The following is an 11817-nucleotide window of genomic DNA, read 5'->3' on the forward strand; positions in this document are numbered from 1 at the left end:
TCTCCAAAGTTCCCCTCTCGCCCCTCCGCCCCAGCCCAGCATCATTCCCACCTCCCTGTCTCGGACTCCTTCACACTCCTCTCCAGGGACCCCCACGCTTTGTGCTGTACCCAGATAGTCCCGCATAATCCTGATGGACAGGTCCCTCTGCCATGGAAGACAGCACTCACTCTCTACATTGGGACAAGGACACATTTAGGAGGCTACTAGTCAGCCTAGCCCACGAGGAATGGGAATGCTTACGTCTGCTTGAAAAATTTACCATTAAGGATTATTTTCTCTGATGTATTAAGAGCCCACTTTAAATTCCAAGTACTCTGAGAAGGAGGTAAAGTAAGTCCTATATTTGTTGAATACAGGAAGCATCTCAAAGCCATCTCTCATGCCGACTCCTGGCTTTCCTCCTCACAATTCCATGTGTGGCAGACAGAGCAGATAGTACTAGGTTGCATCATGAGAAATTGTTGATGTTGGATTACCTTTGACTTGCAAAGATATCATATTTTCTAAAGTGATATCATATCACCATTTTATAGGGGAAGAAACAGGAGTAAGAGTTTGAGTGACTGTGCTTAGGTCATATAACTGGTAAGCAGGACAGAAATCGGAGGCCAAGCTTTGAACACTCCTACCAGGTTACATGGCTTGACTGTCAGCATCCCATGACCTTTGTCTTAAACTGAAGTCACCTCCTGATTAGCCAGGATGTGAGGAGTGTAACGGACGGATGGAGAACTAGCCACCGCTGTAAGTCAAGCTCAGGAAATTCCACAGCCAAACTTCTGCCAGCTGAGGCGGGCCGGGCTGGAAGACAAGGGACGATGGAGCAGGTAGGGGTCTCAATCCTGCTCCTGTCCCCCTGGAGCAGCGAGTTCTATTGAGCTGGGCAGCTGTGAGAGGTGAGCTTGTGCCAGGTCCCTGTTGCGCCTCAGCCATTTCGAACACACCCAGACTCCAGAGCTTTGGCTTCCGGTGCAGTGACGAAGTGACCCTAATGTTGGCAGGACCAAAAAGAGACACTAGTTCTGCTGCAATGGGAAGGTGGGTAGTCAAGATGGCCCAGAACCAGGAGATGGGAATGTGGGTGTCAGTTAGACCCACGTATATGCCTAGGCAGCACGATGTCTGCCACATGAAAGGACGAGGAAATTCAGGACAGAGTGCGACAGTGCTGCCTGGACCAGAGACCAAGAAGCTCAGAGGCAGGGAGCTCAGGACACCCACAGAGTCGGATCTGAACACAGACTCTGCTTGGCCTTGGTAGGTGCTTTATCCTCTCTGCTCATCTGCTTTCTCATCTTCCACATTGAGGAACTAAAGCAATCCTCCAGCACCAGTACCCTGTGCAGAATGGGACCGAGACCCATCAGTTTTCCCGCAGGCAAAAGCCTGGTCTCTGTCCTCCCCTTTGGAGCACAGGCGTGGGATGCTTTGTTGGGACATCACTTCCCCTCCAGGATGCTCAGGAACGCATGAGGCTGGGGAGGATGCCATGGTGGCCTGCAGACCATTCATTCTGGGTGATCCCCTTCAGAGAAGGCTCCGAATACAGCACAAAACATCCCATTTCCCATAGCAACAAAGATGAAATATCTAGAAATGAAGTTAGCAAGAAATGTATGAAATCTATATGATAAAAAGTTAAAAACTCTTCTGAGGGATTAAAAAAAGACTGAAATAGATGAAAAAGCATCCTTTATTGTTAGAAAGAAAACCACAACCTCAGAAAGATGTCAGTTCTCAGTAGCTAATTTATAAGATTAAAAACAATCCCATAAATATACCAACTACTTTCTCTTTCTCTCTCTTTTTCCTTCCTTCCTTTTTTTCTCCCCTCCTTCCCTCTCTCCTTTATTTCTTTTATAAACAGATAACCTAGATCTAAAATTTATTTGGAGAAAATAAACAAAAATATACATCTAGGAAAATTCTGAAAATAAAGTTACAAGGAATCCAGAACTACCAGATATAAAAACATGCTGTAGTGCCTTAATAATTAAAACAAGAAATATATTCTTGACACATGAATGTAAAATGATTCATGTAAAAATCAAAGGTTTGTAAATGGTGTACCTCAACTTATTGGGGACAAGATGAACTATTCAGTAATTATGGTTAGTAAAACTGATTAACCACTTGGGAAAATAGATGTGTAAACCACACTTTACCTCCATACAAATTTCAAAAGAATTAGCTGCTTAAATGTATAAATGAAAAAAAAAAGTACTAAAAGAATGGCAGGAGAGTTCTTCTATAATTTCATGGCAGAAAAGCATTTCCAACTATCATTTAAAGAACCAAAAAACCTAAAAATAAGTTTGATGACATTTTTAAATTTTGGGATGGCAAAATGCCCTAATAAAAACAAATAAAAGGCAAGCTGGAAATGCAGTCAGTTCACGGGTAGAGTGCGTTCCTACCATGTTTGATTTCTAGGACCACAAAAGGCGGGGCGAGGGCAGATCTGGAAAAATGTTTTCCAATCAAAACAAAGGCTAGTTTCTCTAACACATAAGGAACTCTTACAAGTCAATAAAAAGAAAATCACTAAGCCTATATGAAAAAGGCAAAGTTCATCCGGAGTTCATGGAAAAAGATGTACAAATGACTCTTAAACATGTGAAAGAATATTCAACCTCATTAAAGTAAGAAAGATGCGAACAGGGGCTGCAATGAAGAAAATGGTCTTCTCCTACCATTTCGGGGGAGCTCCACACATTTGACACAGCGCCCTCACACCCTGTGGGTGGGTACCTTGTGTGAGTGTTCCTTTCACTTCTCGGAGCTTATCATGCAAAAATATGTATATATAAGATTATTTACTGCAGCAATCTTCTTAACAGCTTACAATTAGAATCAAAAATAAGTGTTTCTGAAAGAGAGAACTTGTACTTAGAGGAAATGGCACACAATGGGATCATTTAAAAATAAAGATTTTGTAAATGTAGTAACATGAAGGAAATGTTTGATTAGAGAAAAACTAGGTGTGTACTAGTGTTTGTAATATGCTACCATTTGTTTAGAATCAGAAAGATAAAACTATTTATTTGCTTTACATGCATAAAATATTTCTGAAAGCATACCCCAAAAATAATGCTGCTCATGATGACCTGAACTGGATGAAGAAGAGAAGATTTTTTGAGTGCATAATCTTTCACATATTTTGAATTTTGAAACAGGTGACCACATAGCCTATTCCAAAAACAAATATTTCTTCAGAATTATCTCATGCAGTGAAGACGACGAAGAGAAAGGCTCTGAGAAGTCCCACGGTGAACCATTTATTCAGCCCAGCATTTCCAGGCATATTTGAACTCAAAACTCTTTTCCTGCTTGCGACCTGTTCTCATCCCACAGAGATTGCTGCGGTGAGAAGTTCAGGCTCAGGGCCTCAAGATGCCAGGGCAGCCCTGAGACCAAGGTGCTGCACAAGGGCCCCTACTCCAGGGAGCTGACCCTCTGGCAGAACCCTGCAAAGTGAACCAACTGGAGTCTTATCTGGGCCTGAGCAATGCGGGGAGAAAATATCTTTCCTCTTTGAATTCCCTCTTTTCCCATACGGGTTCAAATTCTCAGCTGTTTTCTTTTTTAAAGAAATTAAATGTGCATTTGATAAGAAGAATGTGGATCTAGCCTCAGGCCACAATAAATATTGCTAAACAATAAATATAGAGTGGCCAAGTAAGATAAAGTCCCTTTTATTTTTACATGATAACCTCAAAGGGGGAAAAAAAGCGCATCGTATTTCTGAGAGTATCACTATATTGGCCTTGTCTGTAGGCCAAGAGTTTTGTAAAATGTATACACTCAACATCCCCCTGGCTATTGAACTTGACCCGAGAAGTTAAGCCCTTTTTGGAGCAGGCCCCGGCAGGGTCACTCTTTGGTGCTGTTTGAGTCGACTTCCAAAGGGGTGTGATAAGTCCACTCCAAGATTAGCAAACTCCACATCTTTCCTGGCCTTCATTGAGAACAGAGGTCCGCCTAAGAGACTTCACAGCTGAGGTGCAGTCAGCTACATTAGGGCTCAGGGACCATCGTTCGCTGGACTTCCTGTCCAAGACAATTATCCTTGGGACCTACACAAGTAGTAACAGCAAAAGTCTTCCCACAAAGGAAACAGTTAAGTGAGCACCAGTGTTCAGGGGGAAGCAGAAGTAGGGCAGGTAACTACCTTACCAGTGAGTCTGTTTGTGATAATCTACTCAGACTTTGGAGAGTTTCCTAGAAAAGAACTGACTGCTTACTTCTAGGGTTCGAGCATAAGTGGGCACCTGGACGTGGTGACACGGGGACAGTAACAGGAGCCCAACTTAGGGGTCCAGATTTTGCCACGGGGCTCAGAGATCAAAGGAGAGCTGCGGTTCTGATCTTCCAGGCCACAGGTACTTGAACGCATTCTGTTTCTCTGCGGGTCTGGGAGACCCTGGGGGAGAAAAGGGGCTCAGTGTGTGGATCTCTTCAAGGTGCAGAGCTGTGTCCCTAACCCCGGAGACCTAGATGAGTCCACTGTTGGAGAAGAGGAAGCAACGTCCACTCTATCACCCAGCTGCCGTGACCCTCCAGACCACACTGCCAATGGCCAGGAGCATGGCGAGAAGCCTCCGGAGGTCAGAAGCGACGAGGCGGCGATGAATGCAAGAGCCAGGGCCAGGCTCACAGAGGCGGGAAAGGGTGGGCGGAAACCTCAGAGCCGCGGAAGCCAAGGCTGAGTGTCACCCTGGACTGACTTGCTGGGGAGAGCAAGCACACTCCCTCCCCGGACTGCCATTTCTTCCTGAGAATCACGCTTGTTTCTCCTTACAGAGACCCCGTGTCGCCCCATTCCCTTCAAGACGGAAAGAGAAAGGTGTGAACTGTGGCGTCTGATGGACATCAGCTCCAATCTGACTCTGCCACTCAACAGCTTATGACCCTAGATAAATTGCATTGCTTTTTAGGCCTCGGTTTTCTCATCCGCAGGCCGGGGAACCCTGCTTGGGGCTTGAGCTGTCCCCTTCTGAGCATGTGCCAAGTGTCCCACATCCATGATCTCAACCCATCTCCAAAAGCACACACTGAGGTAAGCGCTTTCACCCCTTTCCATAGACGAGGAAACTGTCCCAGGTGGACTAAGAAGCCACCCCACGGTAGGTGCCAGAGCCATGGTCTTCGCAGCCAGGTGGAGTCTGGGCCAGCTTCAGTGTTGTTTGCAGCTCCACCTTTCACAGCTCCACTACGCTGTCTGAAGGAGGTGCTGGGACACAGGTTTGCGCTATTTTCCCAGAGTGTCCTTGCCTTTGTCCTCAGGGTCCGCCTGGTATGCTCCCCTGCCCCCGTGGGCACATGGTGTATGCAGCACCCATCAGACCCAATTCCCTGTCTGCTGTGGGCAGGTCCATCTCACAGCTTTTCCTGTGCTCTGACTTCCTCTTCCTGCATGCTCCTTTCTTGACCAAGAGCATGGAGATTTTTGCCTGTGTTTGCTAGCACTGGAGCCTGACTGCTGCTTGTGCATCCTGGATAAACTGAATTTGTTTAGCTTCTCATCTTGGGAACTGACAGCTGTGGAGAGAGGACCTGGAACCTCTCCAGCTGCCTGACGTGGGGACAGTGGCTCCTGCTGAACCCCAGTTCTCTGGGTTTTCTGCCTGAGGCCCCAGTGATGGATCCCCTCACTTATTCTCTGGCTCCAATACCCCCAGTAATAAATAACAACCTAGATGATTGTGTCTGGTAGCTAATTGACCGTAACATAGGCTACCAGCCCCTGGGGCAGGACGTGTGCTCCTGGCAATTAATCACCCTCATCCCAGCCTGGCTACCAGCTATGTCAAATTGCAGAGCAATTAGGCATTTTTCTGAGTGTGTTTCCCTGACTGGGTTGGGGAGGTGGAAAAACCCTGTTCCTGTAGGTTCTCAGAACCGTACTGATTCCATGGGAAATCAACACAGTGGCAGGTGGTGTGGTAGATGCTGTGAGGCCAAGCAGGACGAAGCAGCGATCATCTGTCATTAGCTATGGAGGACATGGAAGATTGTGAGTGAACGTCATTTCATCCATGGCATGTGAGAGGTACCAATCCATTCCTATGAAATAGAGAGTGCATCTTTATGGATAAGTAGGAAAATTAGCAGCATAAACTCAAGGAGTCAGAAAGTAGTCGAGTGGGTGATTTCAAAAATATGGATTCCCTACCCCCACACAGTAGCTACTGAAGCAGAATCTCTCAAGAGACACAAATCTGTGTTTGATAAATTCTGGTGCCAAATATGACTTGGGTGATTACACGGCACTCATTCTATACTCTGAAAGCTCTGACCCTTGGTTGTGGTCAGGCTTTTGGAAGGGAATAGATTTAATACAGGACACATAATTTATAGGATTATTTTATAATGGTCACCCAAAAAGTCAAATGCAGAGGAGTCCAAGAGATCTAGCCACACACTAGAGACCCGAAGAATCCAGCCAAGGGCCTGGATCCCACAGCAATGCCCTGCACAAGCTCAGGTGAGGGCCTAGAGCCCAAGGCAGTGGCCTCCATAAGTGCAGCCAGTGGCCTGGAGCCCAGGGCAATGTCTCATGCTTGTCCATATCGAGGATCTGCACCTGGAAGGCCCAAAGGCCAGTGGTGGAAGCCAGAAAACCTGTGCCAGTGGGGTGAAGGATTTGTGCCACCAGGGTGAGGGATCTGCACTGGAGCCAGAAAGTGAGGCTCACGGTGAAGATCAGAGCTCCCTTGAAGAGAACAGCAGCTATTCCCAGCAACAGCAAGGCCCTGAGCTCCTCCTCCAATGAGAACAGCCAAGCTCACATCAGGAAAACCATCTGCAGCAAGCTTGCCCTAGAAAATCAACAGCCCCTGATCTTCCCCTCCAGTTCTTTTTATGCTGTTGGCAACAGTCCTTAGGTGGGTCCTCCAGACCCAAACCATGCTGATCCAGTTCAGCTGGGTGCTCCACGGTGACCATTAGTTAACCCACCACACCCCCTTCTCTATGGATGAGCTGTGCAGCCCCTTCTTGTGTCCAGCGTGTTTCAAATTCAAGTTGAGTCCCTTTGGATTTGAAAGTCAGAAGTTCCAGTTGATTAGGAGAGAGCTGCATCTGGAAGGTGCACTGGATTCTGCAGCTGAGGAGCCATTTGGTAGCCACGCACAACAAGGAAGAGAGATTGCTTCTGTCCCTGAAGATAGCCACTGGCACCTGCGTTTTATGAGACAGGCTTTTTGCAGTAAGATTCCTGAGAATCTTGATTCCCTTATAAGGTGCATCCGTTAATTAAACTTGCTTGTGTGTACTTTCCTTTCTCTAGGCAATGTTTATGGGTGAGAGCACTCAAAAATGGAGAGGGCAGCTATTCCAACGCCCCACTCAAAGCAGGATCTACCCCTCTAGCCCACCCCGTGTGAAATGTCTTAACACTCTGTTGAGCAAAATAGATGTCCCCAAAGTCTCCTGGGCTTGCACCTTCTGAGATAGAAACTTCAGGGCCGCAGCCTTGGATGCTCTATTAGAAATTCCTTGTGATGTGGGGCCCAAATCTTTCTCCCTACAAATGTTGTCACTGTGTCTCTCTCTGTAACCAGCAGACTGACTCCATCCCCTTTCACCTTAATAATAAGCAAATATTAACACAATTCTCTGAACCTCCCTTTTCATCTTTTCTTCTTTGAGCTGAATATCTGTTCCTCTTGTGCCCTTTACACCAGACTCTTCATCATTCTGTTCCCTCCAATTTGCCAATGTTCCTTTTAAAGTATAATGTTCAAAATCAGACAGGGATTCCAAGGAATGCCATTATCCCTGCAGTCTTAGGAGGCAAGATAAAATTGCAGGTCCAGATGTGGTGTAGTGCTTTCAAATGTTTATTGCCTTTGCCAACAACCCAGATAGAGCTTATTCTTGTCACACGACACAGAGTAAGGGAAAATAAATACTGGAATCAATGTATGTCTTAGCCAGAGTCAAACTGATAAAAAAGAAGCAAAGCTAGGTTGTGAGGAGCTGAATTGTAAATTCCTACGTTGGTGCCTTAATCCTTAGTGTCTCAGAATGTGACTGTATTTAGAGAGATGCACTTGAAAGAGGAAATAAAGGTTCAGGGAGGTCATATGGATGAGCCCTAATCAATATGGCGGGTGCCTCCAAACAAGATGGAGTCAGACGCACTCCATGTGAAGATGCAGGGGGAAGTCTGCCCTCTGTAAGCCAAAGAAACCAGCACTGCCGACACCTGGATCTTGGACCTCTGGGCTTTAGAAGCAAGAGGAAATACACTTGTGTTATTTAACCCACCAGTGTGTGGTGTGTAGGACTCTGTTATGAGACTCAACTCTGGAGTTAGGTTATTTGCTTGCCTCTCTTGGTTCTACTATTTGAGAGCATTGCTTGTTGGGCTGGGCCTCAAGGTTGTCATTTATAAAACTGTCAGAGTCCTTATCTTGCATGAATAATGTGATACATAGGATGCTGCCTAACAGGGGTTTAGACACTTAGACTGTTCGCACCCTCGGCCAGACAGTTGCGCAAACGGCTCATGTGCTTCTCAGAGGCACTCTGTGAGGTGTGTGCAACTGTCATCCCGCCAGGTAGGGGAAGGAGAGCAGCCTCAGAGGCGCTGAGTGGTTTCCTCAGGCACAGCGGAGTGGAGGTCCAAACACTGTGTTCTGACTCCAGAGCCCATCCCCAAACCACTGTGCAGTGCTGCTCGGTAAGTCTTTCTTCTTGTTACTTTTTCACGGCATTAACTGGAGAAAGTCCTTTGGTCTCTCTACGTCTCAGGTTCCATGGATCTTTTGCAAAAGGGAAAGAGACTGAGTGATGGAGGGATGGGAGAGGGAGGAGAGGGAGGACGTAAAAAGAATGGAGATGTGTTATGTGCATGTGCCAAGCCCTCAAGGTGAATGTAATCACTGTGTCCTGCAAACTCGTACTGATAAAAATTAAATACTGGAGAAACCACAGATACATATTGTGAGACAATACCTAAAAACAACATAGTAGTATGTAAAATGTACACTAATATTCAACAGATAAGAGTTCTCTCATCCTCTATCTATCCCTCCCTCTATCCCTCCATCCCAACAGGTCTTTTCAAACTTCTTTCTGTCCTTGGAAGAACATTTCTGACGAGACAGGTGCATGTCTAGCACAACCTGACTGGGCTCTGGCTTTTCAGGCACTCGTGTCCTACTTCTGCCACCTTGAGCTGTGCGCTGTGTTCTTCAGGCCCCTGCACACCTTGCTTAGGGTTCAAGGTGTTTTCAGTATCACCCTTCTGCTCCCCAGAGCTGGAGTCCCCCCAAGGCTGACTCTGGTGGAAAGTTTCTTCCAGTTCCAAAGGGAGTGTTGGTATATTTACTGCATATCTGTTTAGAAGGAAAACTTCTGAAATGCCTGGAATGCTCTTTTAAAACACTCAATTCTTACTTGTCTGATCAAATGTTCTTATCCTGGGTCCACACCCGAGTCTTTCAAAGTGGTTTTAATGTTGGCAGCTTACAAAGGATCCCAGAGTCATTCATTGCTGCTGTTATGACTGTCTGGGCTTTGATGGAAGGTCGAGAGGCGAAAACAACATTCTAGGCATACCACTTGCTCTAGATTAGGCCTCTCTAACCTGGTCACAGCGCATGCTAGCGGCAGACCGGCATGACCCCATCACAGATACAAATGTGCTGAGAACAGAGCATCTCCTTACATCTCTTCCCACCCGCTTCCTCTAAGCAATATTCGGAAGACCTGGGTTCTAGCGCTCCTGAGAGCCAAACAAGCTCGGTAGTCACTGGAATCAGGGGTCAGCCCACAGGGCCTGTGTCTCAACTGCTCAACTCTTCCCTAAATAAACCGGCATGCGTGTGTTCTAATGCAACCTCATTACAAAAGTAGACAGCAGGCTGGCCTCACAGGCCAAGCCACAGCTAGGTGACGATTTAAATTACTGTGAAATGCATCTTCCTTGCAGTCTGTGAAAGCCCACAGAGGAACAGAAGAAGCAGACAGTGCATCACAGCCATCAAAAACAAGGACTCTGGAGTCGCCTGCCTGGGTCGGGGCGGTGGAGGCTTGAGCCAGTTCGCGCCGACTTCCTGATCTGTAACGGGAGGAAGCGGGCTTTCCAGAGGCCATCATCACGCAGGTCTTTGGCCACTTCCGGTAGGGCCAGGTGTCAGAGCACGCAGCACAGGAAGCAGAGAAAGTCTGGGTCCCACAGCCCAAGCGCCGCCCACCAGGCCCTGCCTCCTAGAGGCCACAGCGTTTCCGGTACCGGACCTGGGGGACCGAGTGCCAAGTCCGGGTGGGCCCTTGGGACGCAGGCCAAACTCTAGCAGGTACTGACGCCACGCACCATGGTGTCCAGATGGTTCCCGCCAACAGCCACCTCCCAGTGCACACCGGGGTTAGGAATCAACACGTGACCTGGAAGAGGGCGGCACAGCCCTCTGCCCACTGTGCCTGCGCACCTGCTAAGCTCCGCTCTGGCCGCTGCTGACCAGGGCCCTGCGGGTGAGTCTGGGCTCCGGCACTAGGAAGCCAGAGTCTGCTGACTGCTGGGGTGGCAGAGGGAAGGGACCTCTGCTGTGTGTAAGCCGTGTCTGTCAAACAGTCCTCTCTTACAGGGTTGTGAGAACCGGATAAACGATGACAAGCACGATGTGTAGGATAGCACCTGCATAGTGTAATTATTTCAGATGCTATCTTTAAACTTATTATGGTTATTAATAAATCAGTATTGCATGGCCCACGGCCACCATTTTTAACACATTGAAACTTTTCCTTTCAGTATTTTATGTAGTCCTGACCATAATCTGGTGTAGACACAATTTGTTTTATTTGACATTATGTTATCATGTCCGGATTTTATTAAGAGCCTTTTGCTAAAAGATCATTTTATTTGGTCCGCAGTCATCTGTGGAGTAAGTGTGCCTTAATTTTTTTATTTTTTCCTAACGCCGACAGGTAGGTAGTTCCTAGTTATTGTTCTTGTAAATAATATCTATATAAATGTCTTTGGGCGCCACAAGTCTGCATATTTTTGGATCCCTTTTTTTGGAGAGGGAGTAGTAGGGCAAAGGAGTGTGCATACTTTTAAGTTGTTGCATCTGTGTGCCCAGGTTGTTTTGCAAAGTGAATGTTCCCTTTTACAGCATTCCCGCAATGCTCGCCTTCCCAACACACAAGTTTCCTTACCTATGGAGTGAGGCTTCGAAAACCTCTTGGACTGAGTCGGGCATCGTGAGGATGCTAGTGTGTGCAGACCCGTGCTGGGAACTGCCCTGTGCTGTATCGCTGCAGCCGTTTCTCTTTGGTAGCAGGGTCTGTTTAGTCCAAACAGCATCCGAAGGTAGGGATGATATGCTAAAAATGACCTTTCGCCAGGCAGCTGAGCCTGCCCACTGGTGCAAACTGCCACCCTTCCTGTTTGATAAGGGATGGGTGCATTTTGGTCCTGACCAGCCTTTCAGAGTAAACACAGTTCGCAACTGTCAGCTGAGGCATCACGGAGCACATAGCAAACTCTGAGTGGAGGTCTGTGTTTCAGTCCCAGGACTGTGGCCTATTTGGTTGACCTCAGGCAAGTCAATTCTCTGAACTTCATTTCTATGACATTTAGAATAGGGACATTTTAATAAGCTTTTAGAATTCTTGGGAAGCTTGGATGATATATGCTGAAGCACACATTAAACATCTAGCAAAAGGCTACATAGTAGGTGTTCAATAACAGATAATAAAATTCAAGTACAACGAAACACCTAGTCATGGTGCGTCACTTAGCAGTTGCTCAAAATTATCTGTTGACCCTATTTCTGGAGTGACCATGTATTGTTGGCTCAG

This window comes from Heterocephalus glaber, unplaced genomic scaffold (assembly GCF_053883595.1).
Source record: "Heterocephalus glaber isolate CG9 unplaced genomic scaffold, H.glaber_assembly_v1.0 deba00001428, whole genome shotgun sequence".
NCBI classification, from domain to species: Eukaryota; Metazoa; Chordata; class Mammalia; order Rodentia; family Bathyergidae; genus Heterocephalus; species Heterocephalus glaber.